The sequence below is a fragment of the Bos indicus x Bos taurus genome, chromosome 7 (genome assembly GCF_003369695.1).
Source record: "Bos indicus x Bos taurus breed Angus x Brahman F1 hybrid chromosome 7, Bos_hybrid_MaternalHap_v2.0, whole genome shotgun sequence".
In the NCBI taxonomy this organism is placed as follows: domain Eukaryota; kingdom Metazoa; phylum Chordata; class Mammalia; order Artiodactyla; family Bovidae; genus Bos; species Bos indicus x Bos taurus.
This window is the reverse complement of record NC_040082.1, coordinates 38,141,233-38,154,268: the sequence shown is the minus strand read 5'-3', so window position 1 is coordinate 38,154,268 and position 13,036 is coordinate 38,141,233. Positions and strand designations below refer to the sequence as shown.

General features: G+C 37.9%; 1 protein-coding gene across 1 annotated transcript in view; it reads right to left on the bottom strand.

The window, feature by feature from the left end:
• ATP10B (ATPase phospholipid transporting 10B (putative)) overlaps nucleotides 1-11,290 on the bottom strand; it is a 316,381-nt gene extending 305,091 nt beyond the window's left edge. Inside the window, exon 1 of the mRNA XM_027545764.1 lies at nucleotides 10,963-11,290. The gene's annotated coding sequence lies outside the window, so the exon portion shown is untranslated. The remainder of the gene's footprint in view (nucleotides 1-10,962) is intronic.
• Between the last annotated feature and the right edge of the window lie 1,746 nt (nucleotides 11,291-13,036).

Sequence of the window (13,036 nt, the reverse complement as noted above, 5' to 3'; positions counted from 1 at the left end):
GAGAAAGAAGGACATCCTGCAGTTTGTGACAACATGGATGGACCTTGAGGCCATTATGCTAAATGACTTAAGCCATACAGAGAAACACAAATACTGCATGTCATCATTCATATGAAAAGTCTTGAAAAAAGCCCCTCAAACTCGGACAATTTAAAAATGGCTGCTAGAGCCTAGGGAGTGAGAGAAATAGGAAGGGTTGGTGAAATAGTACAAACTTTCAGCTATTAGATGAGTAAGTTCTGAGGATCTAATATATAAAAGGTGATTATAGTTGATAACACTGCACTGTATAGTTGCAGTTTGCTAAGAGAGTAGAACGTGAATGCTCTCATTGAGAAATGGAACATTTCCTGCCATATCAGAAGATAAGAATGTCACCGTCATCAGCGATCGCAGCCCTCCACTGTGAGCCAGTGAGCCTGAAGGCACTCAGGAAGGAGAAGAACGCACGCCATCTAGCAGCCATCAGACTACAGTCAGACTACAGGATGAGAAAATAGGACACTGGCCTTGATAGCTGAGGTATGTATCAAAGGAAATGATTTCAGTGAGCAGAGTCTCTCGCATCTTCCCATACATAGAAAAGCGCTAAAATTCCTTAACTTGAGATACCTGGTTTTCTTTAATTTACAATCATTTTTTGACATTCAAACTACCTGCCCTTTGTTGAAAACCTTCTGTATATCCTGGCTCCCTGCCTCACCTCCTCTGAGTAGCAACTTGAGATGCTCCCTCCTCGGCTTAAGTCCTGAAAATTTCTGACAAACAAAACATAACACTCAACTTTCAGGTTCAGTTCAGTTCAGATCAGTCGCTCAGTCGTGTCCAACTCTTTGCAACCCCATGAATCGCAGCACGCCAGGCCTCCCTGTCCATCACCAACTCCCGGAGTTCACTCAGACTCACGTCCATTGTCAGTGATGCCATCCAGCCATCTCATCCTCTGTCGTCCCCTTTCCCTCCTGCCCCCAATCCCTCCCAGCAATCAGAGTCTTTTCCAATGAGTCAACTCTTTGCATGAGGTGGCCAAAGTACTGGAGTTTCAGCTTTAGCATCATTCCTTCCAAAGGTTACATCTATTTTTTCAGTAGACATCATCTAAATAAAATAAGTAAAGTGATGGAGATGTTAACCAACTAGACAGGAGGAATTCTTTCACAATGTATTTATTTTTGAATATATCAAATCATCACAATGTACATTTTAAGTATCTTATATTTTTATTTGTTAATCATACCTCAAGAAAGTTGGAAAAAGGTAAATACTACTGACTGATCTTTTATGATCACAGAATAATAATCCTAAACCAAATATTCCCAACAAAACCTAGAGATTTATAAAAAGGAAAATACATCATAATCAGGTTGCACAGGAATGCAAAGGTGGTTTTAAGTTAGAAAAGTAACTGGACTGTTTCAACATGTAGTTGGGGGGCTGGGGGGCAGCAAGAAAGTCATATGATCACTTCAACAGAAGCAGATATAGGTGTATGTGAGATTTGGACAAGTTGAGGGTACCTGTAGTTTGGATTTAGTGATATATTTTTATAGAATTATAATTATATAATATAACTAATAGCTAGCAATGATGGGGTCACACAGAGTTGGACACGACTGAGCAACTGAACTGAAACTGAAACTGAATGATTAATTGCTAGCTGTTTTAGAGTATGAATGACTTCCAGGTATACACTATGCCTGCTATGCTGGATTTCAACAGCAATTCAAAACAAATGGGACGATCTACTACATAATAAGTCACCACAACCAGGAAACTGATGACAAAGAAACTAGTAAGTTTCACCAATTTAAAGACTATTTAAGACTACCTACTGTACAACCTGTGACATCCTAAAAAACCGCAGTTCATTTTTGAAGAAAAACCTGAGAAAGTCCTCAAATTTGACAAAGTTTTGAACTTAAATACACTTTTCTAAACTACCTGTATTAAAAGTTTTTATTAAAGTATAAGAAAATATTTCTCTTTATTTTCTTTAAAGAAAATGAAAATGCAAAATTATTACCCTATGAAGGGGTAATTCTGGAAAAAGCAGCTAAAAGCACAGAAATGAAAAATTGTAGGGGAGGTGATAGGCAGTGAATTCAAATAATTTTTCTCAATTTTTCTTGATTTAATGGTATTTGGGGTTATTTCTTGAATTTTAAATCTTAAAATCTGCTGGGATTTATTTTCTTCTAGTCAATAATTATTCATTATTAATTTGTATTTACAAATTATTTTTTTCCTTAGATCAGACTCCCAAATTGAACTAACCATCAGACAGCACAGTCTGGATTTGTGCCTACTAGAATTGGCTTGCGTTAAAATTACTAAAAATATTAAACGTTAGTAGGATATGGAACAATTTACACTCTCATACAATCCTGGTGGAAGTGTAAACTGGAATGACCACTTTAGGATACTTTTTAGCAGTATCTACTAAAGTTGAAATACCCATACCCTATGACTCAGTAATTCTAGTCTGAAATATATACCTACCAGAAACACACATATGCGTACTGAAAGCTATGTTCAAAACAGTGCATAGGAGCATTGTTGACAATAGCTCCAAATTGGAAACAGTACAAATTTCCATTGATAGAATACATAAATAAATTATGTACTCACAGTAGAAAACCAAACAGATGAAAAATAAATGACTGCTGCACACAATATAAATGAATTTCATAGACCAGACTTTTACAAACCTCTTCAGGTTATTTATTATCTCAGCAAAAAGTTTAAACTGTCACTACACCAAAAGAAAAATATAACAGTTTTGATTATTAAGTAGTTAGGTCCCCAAAACTTACTATTTATGTACTAATAAAAGTGAAAGTCGCTCATTCATGCCCAACTCTTTGTGACCCTATGGATTGTAGCCCTCCAGGTTTCTCTGTCCATGGAATTTTTCAGGCAAGAATACTGGAGTGGGTTGCCATGCCCTCCTCCATGACATCTTCCTGATCCAGGGATCGAACCCAGGTCTCCCACATTGCTGGCGGATTCTTCACAATCTGAGCAACGTTCCTCACCTTCTTCCCTGGTGGCTCAGCAGGGATCTGCCTGCGATGCAGGAGATCTGGGTTCAATCCCTGGGTCAGGAAGATTCCCTGGAGAAGGAGATGGCAACTCACTCCAGTATTCTTGCCGAAGAAATCCCTTGGACACAGGAACCTGGTGTGCTACAGTCCAATGGGTTGCAAAAGAGCGGGACACGACTTAGTGACTGAACAATAACATTTCCTAATAAATGAGCGGCCATGTTAAAAAATACACATAAATTGAAAGAAAGAAAATTAGTACTTTCATTTCATCCTTAAATAACCATAGTATCTTACTAAAGGGATGTGTATACCTGCTAGATATTGCACAGCTTCTCAAATCTTGAATTCAGATTGGAAACTGCCACCCTCATTTTTTGTTCCACAGTGATTTTTACACATATTTGCTTTTAGTTACAGCTTGAATGAACTTTTGAATGTCTGCAAATGTATGAAATCATGCAAAGAAATGTACCACAACTTATTGTTAAAACTGTCATGAACTATAACTTTGTTCACTGTCCCCTAGCTGTTGAGTATTGTCATTTTTCTGTAAAATGTAAAAATGCCCTGCAGTACTCTGCAATGCTTTGGTACATAGTTTGGGGAACCCATGGGTATAGACATCACACTAAACACAAAAGCCAAAGACAAAGGCATATGTGTGTGATTCCATTTGTATAAGATTTCAAAGACAGGCAAATATAATCCCTGATATTAGAAATTAGGATTATGTTTATATTGGTGAAGAGGGGAGAGGCCATAATTGGGAAGGGGCACATCAGAATCTCTGGAAAGCTCCTAAAAACATTCTATTTCTTGACCTAATGGTAGCTTCTTAAGTGACTGTGTGGAAGTGTTCATTTTGTTATAATTCATTAACCTGTATACACAAGATTAATCCACTCTGTGTATGTATAAATTATACATGAATAAAATGGTATTTTAATACAGAAGCCCTTAATACAGAAAGAAACAATCTAAGCAGCAAAATAAAAGAAATTACCCCTTAAGGGTGAAACCTCTTCTGATTCACAAGTCAAATCCTTTGTTTTCCTTTAGAGCTTTACATACTAGTCTATAATTATGCAATTACTGATTACATCTCTGGCTAAACTGTGAGCTCCTGGAGGATGGGGCCATGTCTCATTTATCTTTAATTTCCTAGTGCTTCAAGCATGACAACATGGAAGATGGTTAAGCATTGTGAAACGAAGGACAATTGTTCAAAATAAACATGTAAACTCGGGTCTTTTTCTTTACTTGCTGCCTTTTCTCTGTCTTACTCAAATGCCCTGAATGATGTTGTATGCATCACAACACATTTGTGGCTCTCCTTTTTAAAATTTCCTGTTTTTATAATAATCATTTATCATCTTCAAAGAATACATTTTAAAGGGATGGGTATATACACCCAGGGCTTTCCTGGTGGCTCAGTGGTAGAAAACCTGTCTGCCAATGCAGGAGATGCAGGTTCACTCCCTGGGTCAGGAAGATCCCCTGGAAAAGGAAGTGGTGATTCACTCTAGTATTCTTGCCTTGGAATCCCATAGACAGAGAGCCTGGCAGGCTACAGTCTATGGGGTCACAAAAAGAGTTGGACATGACTTAGCGATTAAACACCACCATTGCATGCCGACACACCCCCATTCTCTTTTAAAGAATTTATATTATTATAAAGTTCTAATGCTACTCAGTACAGTCCATGGACCAGTGCTAGTCCATGAACTGTTGATTACTGGTTTACAGCAAATTAAGTACAGAAATTGAGAATGTATGTTCAGAAACAAGTACATAATATAATCTGGGTTATATCAATATAATCTGAAAAATGGAGTAATTCCTGCCATATCAGTAAACAAAGGATGTCACAGTTATCAGCAATTGCAGCTGCCGGGGACAGTGAACCAGCGAGCCTTTAGGGAACGCAGGAAGGAGAAGAACATCTGCCATCCAGTGGCCATCAGATTGTAGCCATTCCCCAAACTGAGTCCTGAGGAAAGCAGGGTGTGATAGCCAGATACTGGCCCCAAGAGTTGACATGATATCACAGGAATGATTTCACTGAGCCTAGACTCTTGTATCTTCCCATACAGAGAGCAGCCCTAAATTCCTTAACTTGAGGTATCTGGTTTTCTTTAATTTACAATCATTTTTTGGCATTCAGACTGACTGTCTTTTGTTGCAAAATTTCTATATAACTTGGCTCCCCCAATCCCTACGTCCTTGGGGCAGGTCTCTCAGGGTTACTTGAGTTGCTTTCTCCCCAACTTAGGTCCTAAAAGTTTCCACTGAATAAAACATAACTTGCAACTTTTAGGTTGCGCCTGTTTTTTTCAGTCGAGAAACCCTACTAAGATATTGCAATGTGATTAGGAAATTTGCCTTGCATATGACATAAATTAAGTTCTAGTCATTCATAGTTAAACTAGTTATTGGTTGAAGATGGATTGAACAACAAAAAACTGGTCCTTTTCCATGAATAGTTTTTAAAGCTCTGCCACTGACTATTTAAGCTGGAAAAGACCAACCTCATTATTTTACAAGTGGGGAAACTAAGATGTAGATTTTACCCAGTTCCTGATTGCCAAGTTAATGGTCTTTATACTACAATGCCACCAACATTCCCAATATTAACAAAAAGATTTAAAAATAAAATCAACATATTATTCCTACTATTATTGGCAGTAGCAACTGTAGCTACTGTTTATCCATATCCAATGCTTAATAGCCACAACCACATGAAATGGCTATCTATATATTAAAAAACTGTCATGTCCATAATTTCACATGGTTTAACTCATATGTGTTTTCATGCTTTAAAGAAGAGGCATCTACAGCCAGAGTATATGATGTTTGGCAAGTTCTCTCTGGGGCCTGTCTCCACATCCCTAACCTGAAGTTAATAATAATAACCTCAGATATTAATATTTATTGAGGCTTAAACAATCCTAGCCCTTGGAAGAGCACCTGGCAGGAAGTCAGTGCTTAGTGTGTATTACTTGTTCTGATTAATCAAGGAGACGATGTTGGAAATAATCTCAGAACAATCTTGTGAAACAGGAACATTTTATCCTCAGTTTATAGATGAGGATACCAGAGCTTTAAGAGAAGGTACCAATTTGAACTTTTGTCCACCTGAGTTCAAGCACATGCCCTTACATATGTCTTACAGAGCAATTTTCAATTAAGTGACAGTTCAATCAAATAACCTCGTTGGGGTGTTTCAGCAGAATTGTCAATATTTGAGCAGATCAAGCATCTGGGACTTTTTAATAGTCAGTTATGTGAAAAACAGTGCAAGCTTTTTTCATGTTCTATTAAGAGAAACTAATGTCGCCATTTTTGTTGTTGTTATTGTTTTTAGGTCTCCTGATGGACAAGAATACTGTAAGCAACAGACAAGGTAATGGTTACCACCTCCGATTTCCTAATAGTGCAACCTTGTAGTAACCCCTTAAGTATTTCTTTCACCTCCCAAAGGGCCCCCAAACCCCAGCGGCACCATCCTCCAGATGCTGAGGAGGGAAAACTCCATGTGGCACTTGCTGCCTGGAACCCAAGCTGTTCAACTTGGTCAGGATTTTGTACAAGACCTAAGAAACACTGTCATTTCTTCTCAAATAGAATAAGTAGTCAAGAAATTCCCTTGAGAAGCAACAAGATCTGATTGAATTTTTCAGAAATTTCTATTATTCTATCAAGTTCACCTGACAGCAAAGGACAAGCTGCCTTTCACATGCTATAAGCAACTGCATCAGCAATTCAGAAGGAAAAACGCGGCTTATTAAGTAGGAACAAGTCTCTCTGAACATATTTACACCAACTCATGGAAACCATTTTCCTTAGAAATCTCTGTGACAATCTATTTTCTAGTCTCAGGATTGCTTTAAGTTTGACAGATGATAGTAAAATACAATGAAATTACGTCTGAGCTCTGAAATGTACATCAGCTTACAGATTCCTCATGACTTGAGTTTTTATTTTACCAATGTGGCTCATCCACTCTCAATATTATTCTCAAGCATTCAAGGTTTATGTCTGGGCAATGTGCCATGCTTATATAAAGGTAAGGAATACAGAAGTTATTATATATGTATATATATATGCATATATGCACATATACAATGTACATATTATCTATCTGTTAACTAAGAGCTGAAAGGGGCCTTTGAGATCATCAAGACTCATTTTGTTGTCTTATAAATGAGGACTCTGAAGCCCAGAAAGAAATGCTATTCTGAAGGCTATGAAGCAAATTGGCTTCTAAACAAAGCTTGGGGGAATAACTGTAGAAAGCACCTATCATATTCTGAGGACTGCAGCAAGCATTCTCTGTACATAAATTCTCATACCATTTCTATGATGTTGGTATCATCATTTTCATTTGGTAGATGAAAAAGTTGAGATTAAGAAAGTAGTATAACTAATAATGACCATAAATGGAATTAAAGGTTTGATATCTCTGGGTTCCTTTCAGTACACCCAGTGTTTCTCTGAATGCACTCACCCCCATATCCATGTTTGTTTGTTTTTTTTTCCCATATCCACATACCAAATGGATTACCATTTTCTTAACCTTTTCCTTAAATAGACTAAACATTTACAAAGGAAGCTTTTTATCACACTTAAATGCAAAACAAATATCATGTGCTGTAAGCAGAAGATATTTATAAAAGTAAACACAAACCAACAAAAATAAGACTGAGCGACTTCCCTTTCACTTTTCACTTTCATGCATTGGAGAAGGAAATGGCAATCCACTCCAGTGTTCTTGCCTGGAGAATCCTAGGGACGGGGGAGCCTGGTGGGCTGCTGTCTGTGGGGTCGCACAGAGTCGGACACGACTGAAGTGACTTAGCAGTAGCAGCAGACTCTTCTGCTCCTTAGATTGGATTTGCATTCTAGTCTTTGTTGTAAATATTAGCAATTTACAGAGATATTAAAGGCCCAGCTACACCAAACTGAGATTTAAGGATTGAAAGACAAGCAAGACAGAAAACTTTCATTATGTGATTCAGCTGTTTGATACCACATCAGTGTCACCTAAAGTCATCTTCACTCTATCTCAGATCATTTTGAGTACGATCCTGGTACCTTCTCACTTTGAGAAAAACTGATATACCTACAGCATCTGGGCAGGTTCTGCAGACCATGATACTCTAACTCCAGTCAGCAAGCTTGTCCAGTCAGAAGGCTTGTTAAAAACACAGATTTGAGTCTTATCAAGTTTTTGATTTAGCATGTCTGGGGTAGAACCTGAGAATTTGCATTTTTAACACATTCCTGAGTATTTCTGAAATAGTCCAAACAGGAACAACATCTTAAGAACCACTGCTCTGGGCTGTACTTGGCAGGGAGCAGGTAGAGAATACACAATGGCACGTGCGTGAAAATTTCACCAGAAGTTTGATAGTAATTGGAGGCATCTGGTATTTTTATTGAACTAGGCAGATGCAGCCAAGAAACAACGCATTCTTGTGTTCTGTGTGGTTTCTTCAATCCAATGAGCTCACACTGATACTATGCCACATATGAGCAGTCCGAGGTAGTATTAGTTGAGGGATGGAAGTGCTTCCCTCAGACCCGACAATTCAGGTCAATTCCAGGCAACTTACTATCTGCAAGGCTCTTTGCATTAATAGCAACCAGTGATTATTAATCTCAAAAGCAAAAAATGAGACTCTCCTTCTTTCTTCCACAGTTAAGACATTACATAATATTAATAAATGCTATGACAGCTAATATTCCCTCTCTTTTGGTTGCAGTTAATAGTAATGATGAATAATTGTAAAATGCCACTTTTGAATCAGTCATTGCATTGTACTAGGTAATTACACACACACACCCTCAATCACTCACTCATTCATACTCAAAGTGAGAGTTTGAGAGGCTAAGTAAGTTATCTAAGGTCATACAATTGCTAAGAAGTATCACAGTGATTTAATGTTAAGTTCAATTTAAATGTCTATTTATTTATTTCTGTTTTTTTAAATACTAAATCACCCCATGCTATTGTTACTATTCAATTTCTTTTTCCTTAATTTATTTTTAATTAAAGCATATTTACAATATTGTGTTGGTTTCTGTCATACATGACAGAAACATCAGTTATAGATATACGTATGTCCCCTCTTAATCAATCTTTTAATAAAACTGTATTTTATAGAGAACTAAAAAATAAGGAGAAAGGGCTCCACATGCTTGAAACTTTTAAAAGAAAATTTTAAAACAATGTCACTGGAAGACAGAAATCAGTAATATTTAATCAGCAATGGAAGTAGAGTTCCCTAGGTTCAAGGATGGAAGAATGTCGAAGTTTTCTTCTTAGGAGAGTGAATAAGTGGGTAGAACCAGTCTCAGAAATCCAACCTGACTTAGTGTACTCAAGTCAAGAGGAGGGTTTTATTCCCTTCTGATATGTTAAGGGCCATTTTGGAGGACAACTGTGGTAGAACAATCAAAACTGGATTGAGACCCATGAGCCTTGAATTCTGATTGTTGTTTTGTCTCAGTAACTCTGACTTTATTTCTCTGAGTCCACGTTCACCATCTGTAAACCAGGCAGCTGGCCCAAGTTCCCTTAATTCTCCCTTTCAGAATGGCAGACTCCTTCAACTGGATTTATTAGCACCATACGCTTCAAAATGATTATGCTCCTCTTTCAGCATAATGGGAATATGGTTTGATTGCAAACTCAGCAGTGGGTTTCAACCTACCGTCTTTCAAGAGCCTATTAATCTGTCCATATGTGAGGTTACCCTGCTACATTCTTTGGGATATAGCACAACTTGGAGGAGAGAATCTGAACCCTCCAAGGTAGAAACAAAATTTAAATCCATATAAATAGAATTTAAGAAGAAGAAATTTAATTATCTGATTAATTTTTAAAGTCATCAATGACAACGAAACGACAAATTCAGTAGGTGTTATTAGGAGTAATTATGGCAATATCTGAAAAGAAAACAACATCTGTGATTTGCCTGATTAATGGCTTAATGTATCAGGGCATCTGTTAATGGAGTAACACTCCTGGCGATCTCGACTGTATGTTTGCAAGATCTGGAAATAAAGAAAGGACTAGTGGAGAAGAAAGGAGCAGGGTTCCAGATTGGTTATTGGTGGTTAAATTCCTCATGAGAATTTTGAACTCCCCTCTGGCTACCTCGACCAGAACTGTATAGCTAATTCAGAGGATAAATGAGCTCCACCACGTATATGAACTCCTGCAGGCTAAACAATTAGCTTCTCAGAGAGATTGCAAAAATTTTACTTTGCACCTTGTGGTTGGAGATGTGTTACCCCAGCTCTGAAGGCATGCCACAGTAGGATTTTTACTAAAGGTATGCATCATTCAACTACTTGTATGCAAGAGGATTTTTGAGGGGGGCAGGTAGTAGTTAATAATTTAGGGAGTAAATGTGTTTTTCTTTAAGCATCAATTTTCTCTTTTGAACTCAAAGGAAAACAAGGTGTTGCCACCTATAGTTGAAAACCACTGCAATGTGGCAGCTTCTGGGCGTATCGAGATGAAACTGGGAAATCATATACTGGTCTCACTCTTCCTCAAAGCTGTATTTTCTCACTGCTTTGAGAAACAGACACAAACTACATCTGTTTCCTCAGGCTGCAATGGCTGAGAGAGGGATAGATTATTGTAAAACATATTCAGGTCCATTCAAACTGCAAGCTTTATTGCATGAGGAAGTAGCTTATCCTAATGAAATCAATTGCAGAAAAATACAACATTCTGTTACAAAAGAAACGTGGATCTCACACTCAGCAAACCAAATGCAATTTCCAATGTGGTAAAAAGAAAAGCAGTTATGAGCTGGGCATGACTCACAAGTTAGAATTAGTGACCAGAGGAGGCAACGATTCCCCTATTATACGGAAGGGCCAAGTTGCTTTTACTCACCCCAGCAAAGATGATGTCTCTCCTGAGCGGGCTCCATTAGAAACTATGGAAAACTGGGCTTGAAAGTGGCATACTTCTCTTGTGCTGCTTGGCTAAAATATCACCTCTCTTTCCTATTGCATTTTTCATTTCTCTGATTATATCTGATGGTGTCAACGTGAGGCCTTAAGCTAACACTCCCTTGGAAATTCAGAAGAGGAGGAGGCCTGGAAAGAAACAACTCTGACCAATAAAAGAAGGAGACAAATAAGCTACCTCACTAGAGCCCTGTGAGAAAGAGAAGAATGGCCTGACTGTGAGTGGGGGCCCAGTCACAGAACAGTGGAGGCAGTGTCCTCAACTCGGCTGCACATTCACACAGCACCATCACTGTTAGATATGACTTCTGCATAAATTTCTGCTTTCTGTGAATCACTGAGCCAGCAATATAAAAATTCATAAGTGATTCTATTCTCTATATGGAACAAAAATGACTTTGTCCATTTACCTTTTGCAACGCACATAATTAAGTGTGAGACAATTATAACCTATACCTCTCCTTGGGGGTTTAAAATATAATTTAGTCGCTGTGTTTCAAGGGCACTTAAGGAAGAAAAGACTCTCTGCAGTGACTATTATATCCATGCTGGTGATGAATTTACCCTCAAAGCTTCTGAAGTCCCATTTTGCAGTAGTCGTAGTTCTTATTGATTACTGTTTGATTATACAAAATAAGGAAAGTGGGACCAGAATATTGTACTTATGGATTATGTGAATTCTTCAGACATACAGAAAATCAGAATTGTTTATGAGCTTATTGAGAGATTTGAGTCACTCCCTTAAAAGGAGATTTTCATGCATAACATTTTTTAAAAGTGAGTTTTCTGTTTACTGAGCTAATTGGGGTAAATGCTATGAACCAGGTGCCACACTGATGGACAGTTATTGGTGAGCCCATAAAGAAGGTAAAGCAAGCAACAAGCCTTTTTTGATGGTAGCAATAATGAAATACTAAGAAGCTTGGGGATAAAAGGAGGTGAAAAGAAATCAACATACCAATTTCATGAAAATGTTTCTACATGCTCTTGGCTGGTTGCTATGCTAATTGTGAACTTACATGTACAGTTGGATCCTATTAGAAACTGTTAATAAGAAACATGGACACAAGAAACGTTTTAGAAGGACCGAAACATCCAAAACACCTAAACTTTAAATAGCTGTAAGGTACAAGCTAGCAACTTTTGAGAGCACAAAATCTGCCTAACAATTGAGACAGTCTAGAAATTTTTCAGTATGCACTTGACATTTCACAGCTGTCCATCTGCTAAAGAGAAGAATGCTTTGCAAGTCCCAGTTTCTTTCTCTCCCTTTTCTCAGAGCCCTGTGGCTTCTTGGCATGAGCATGACCTGGACTCACAGATTTGGTACATCACGGAGTGTTAGCATCAGAACTGGAGGTTGTTTGGCACTACTTCCTGGTGCTGTGGCAGAGGACACTGAAGCTTAGAGAAGTTAATAAACCTGCTCAAGGCACACAGGAAACAGAGACGGGCCACAAACCACATCTCCTCACTTCTAAAGTCAGTGCTTTTCCCCTCACCACTTCCCCAATAAACAGAGGTGCACACAAAGCTGGGATGAGAAGATCTAGCATATTAATCTCTTGATAATCATGGGGACTAATGGCTACAGAGTACTCAAAGCATAAGTTCATTTTCCAAGCTACTTAGAAACTGTAAATATTGATAAAACAGGCATGTGCCAAGTTATTTGCATCATGAAGTTGAAATTAAATATCTATGTCCAGCTAATTAGAACCCTAATGACAAGTAATAGATAGCAGAGACTATGTTCAGTTTGTGCTAGAGAGGCTATATTTCATCTGGCTGCTGGAATTTCTCAATAAATCATGCTAAAAGATCACACATGACAGAGTTTTATGTAGTTCCTTTTTCCTACCATCAACTTAATTCACTTAAGTGAATTAACCATTTTTGTATTTGGATTTCTCATTGGCTGCCTCATGCTCTTCATGTATAATTTTTAGAGTTTGTCATGGTTTAGCCTGTATATTCTTACAGCCTCAAATCACCAA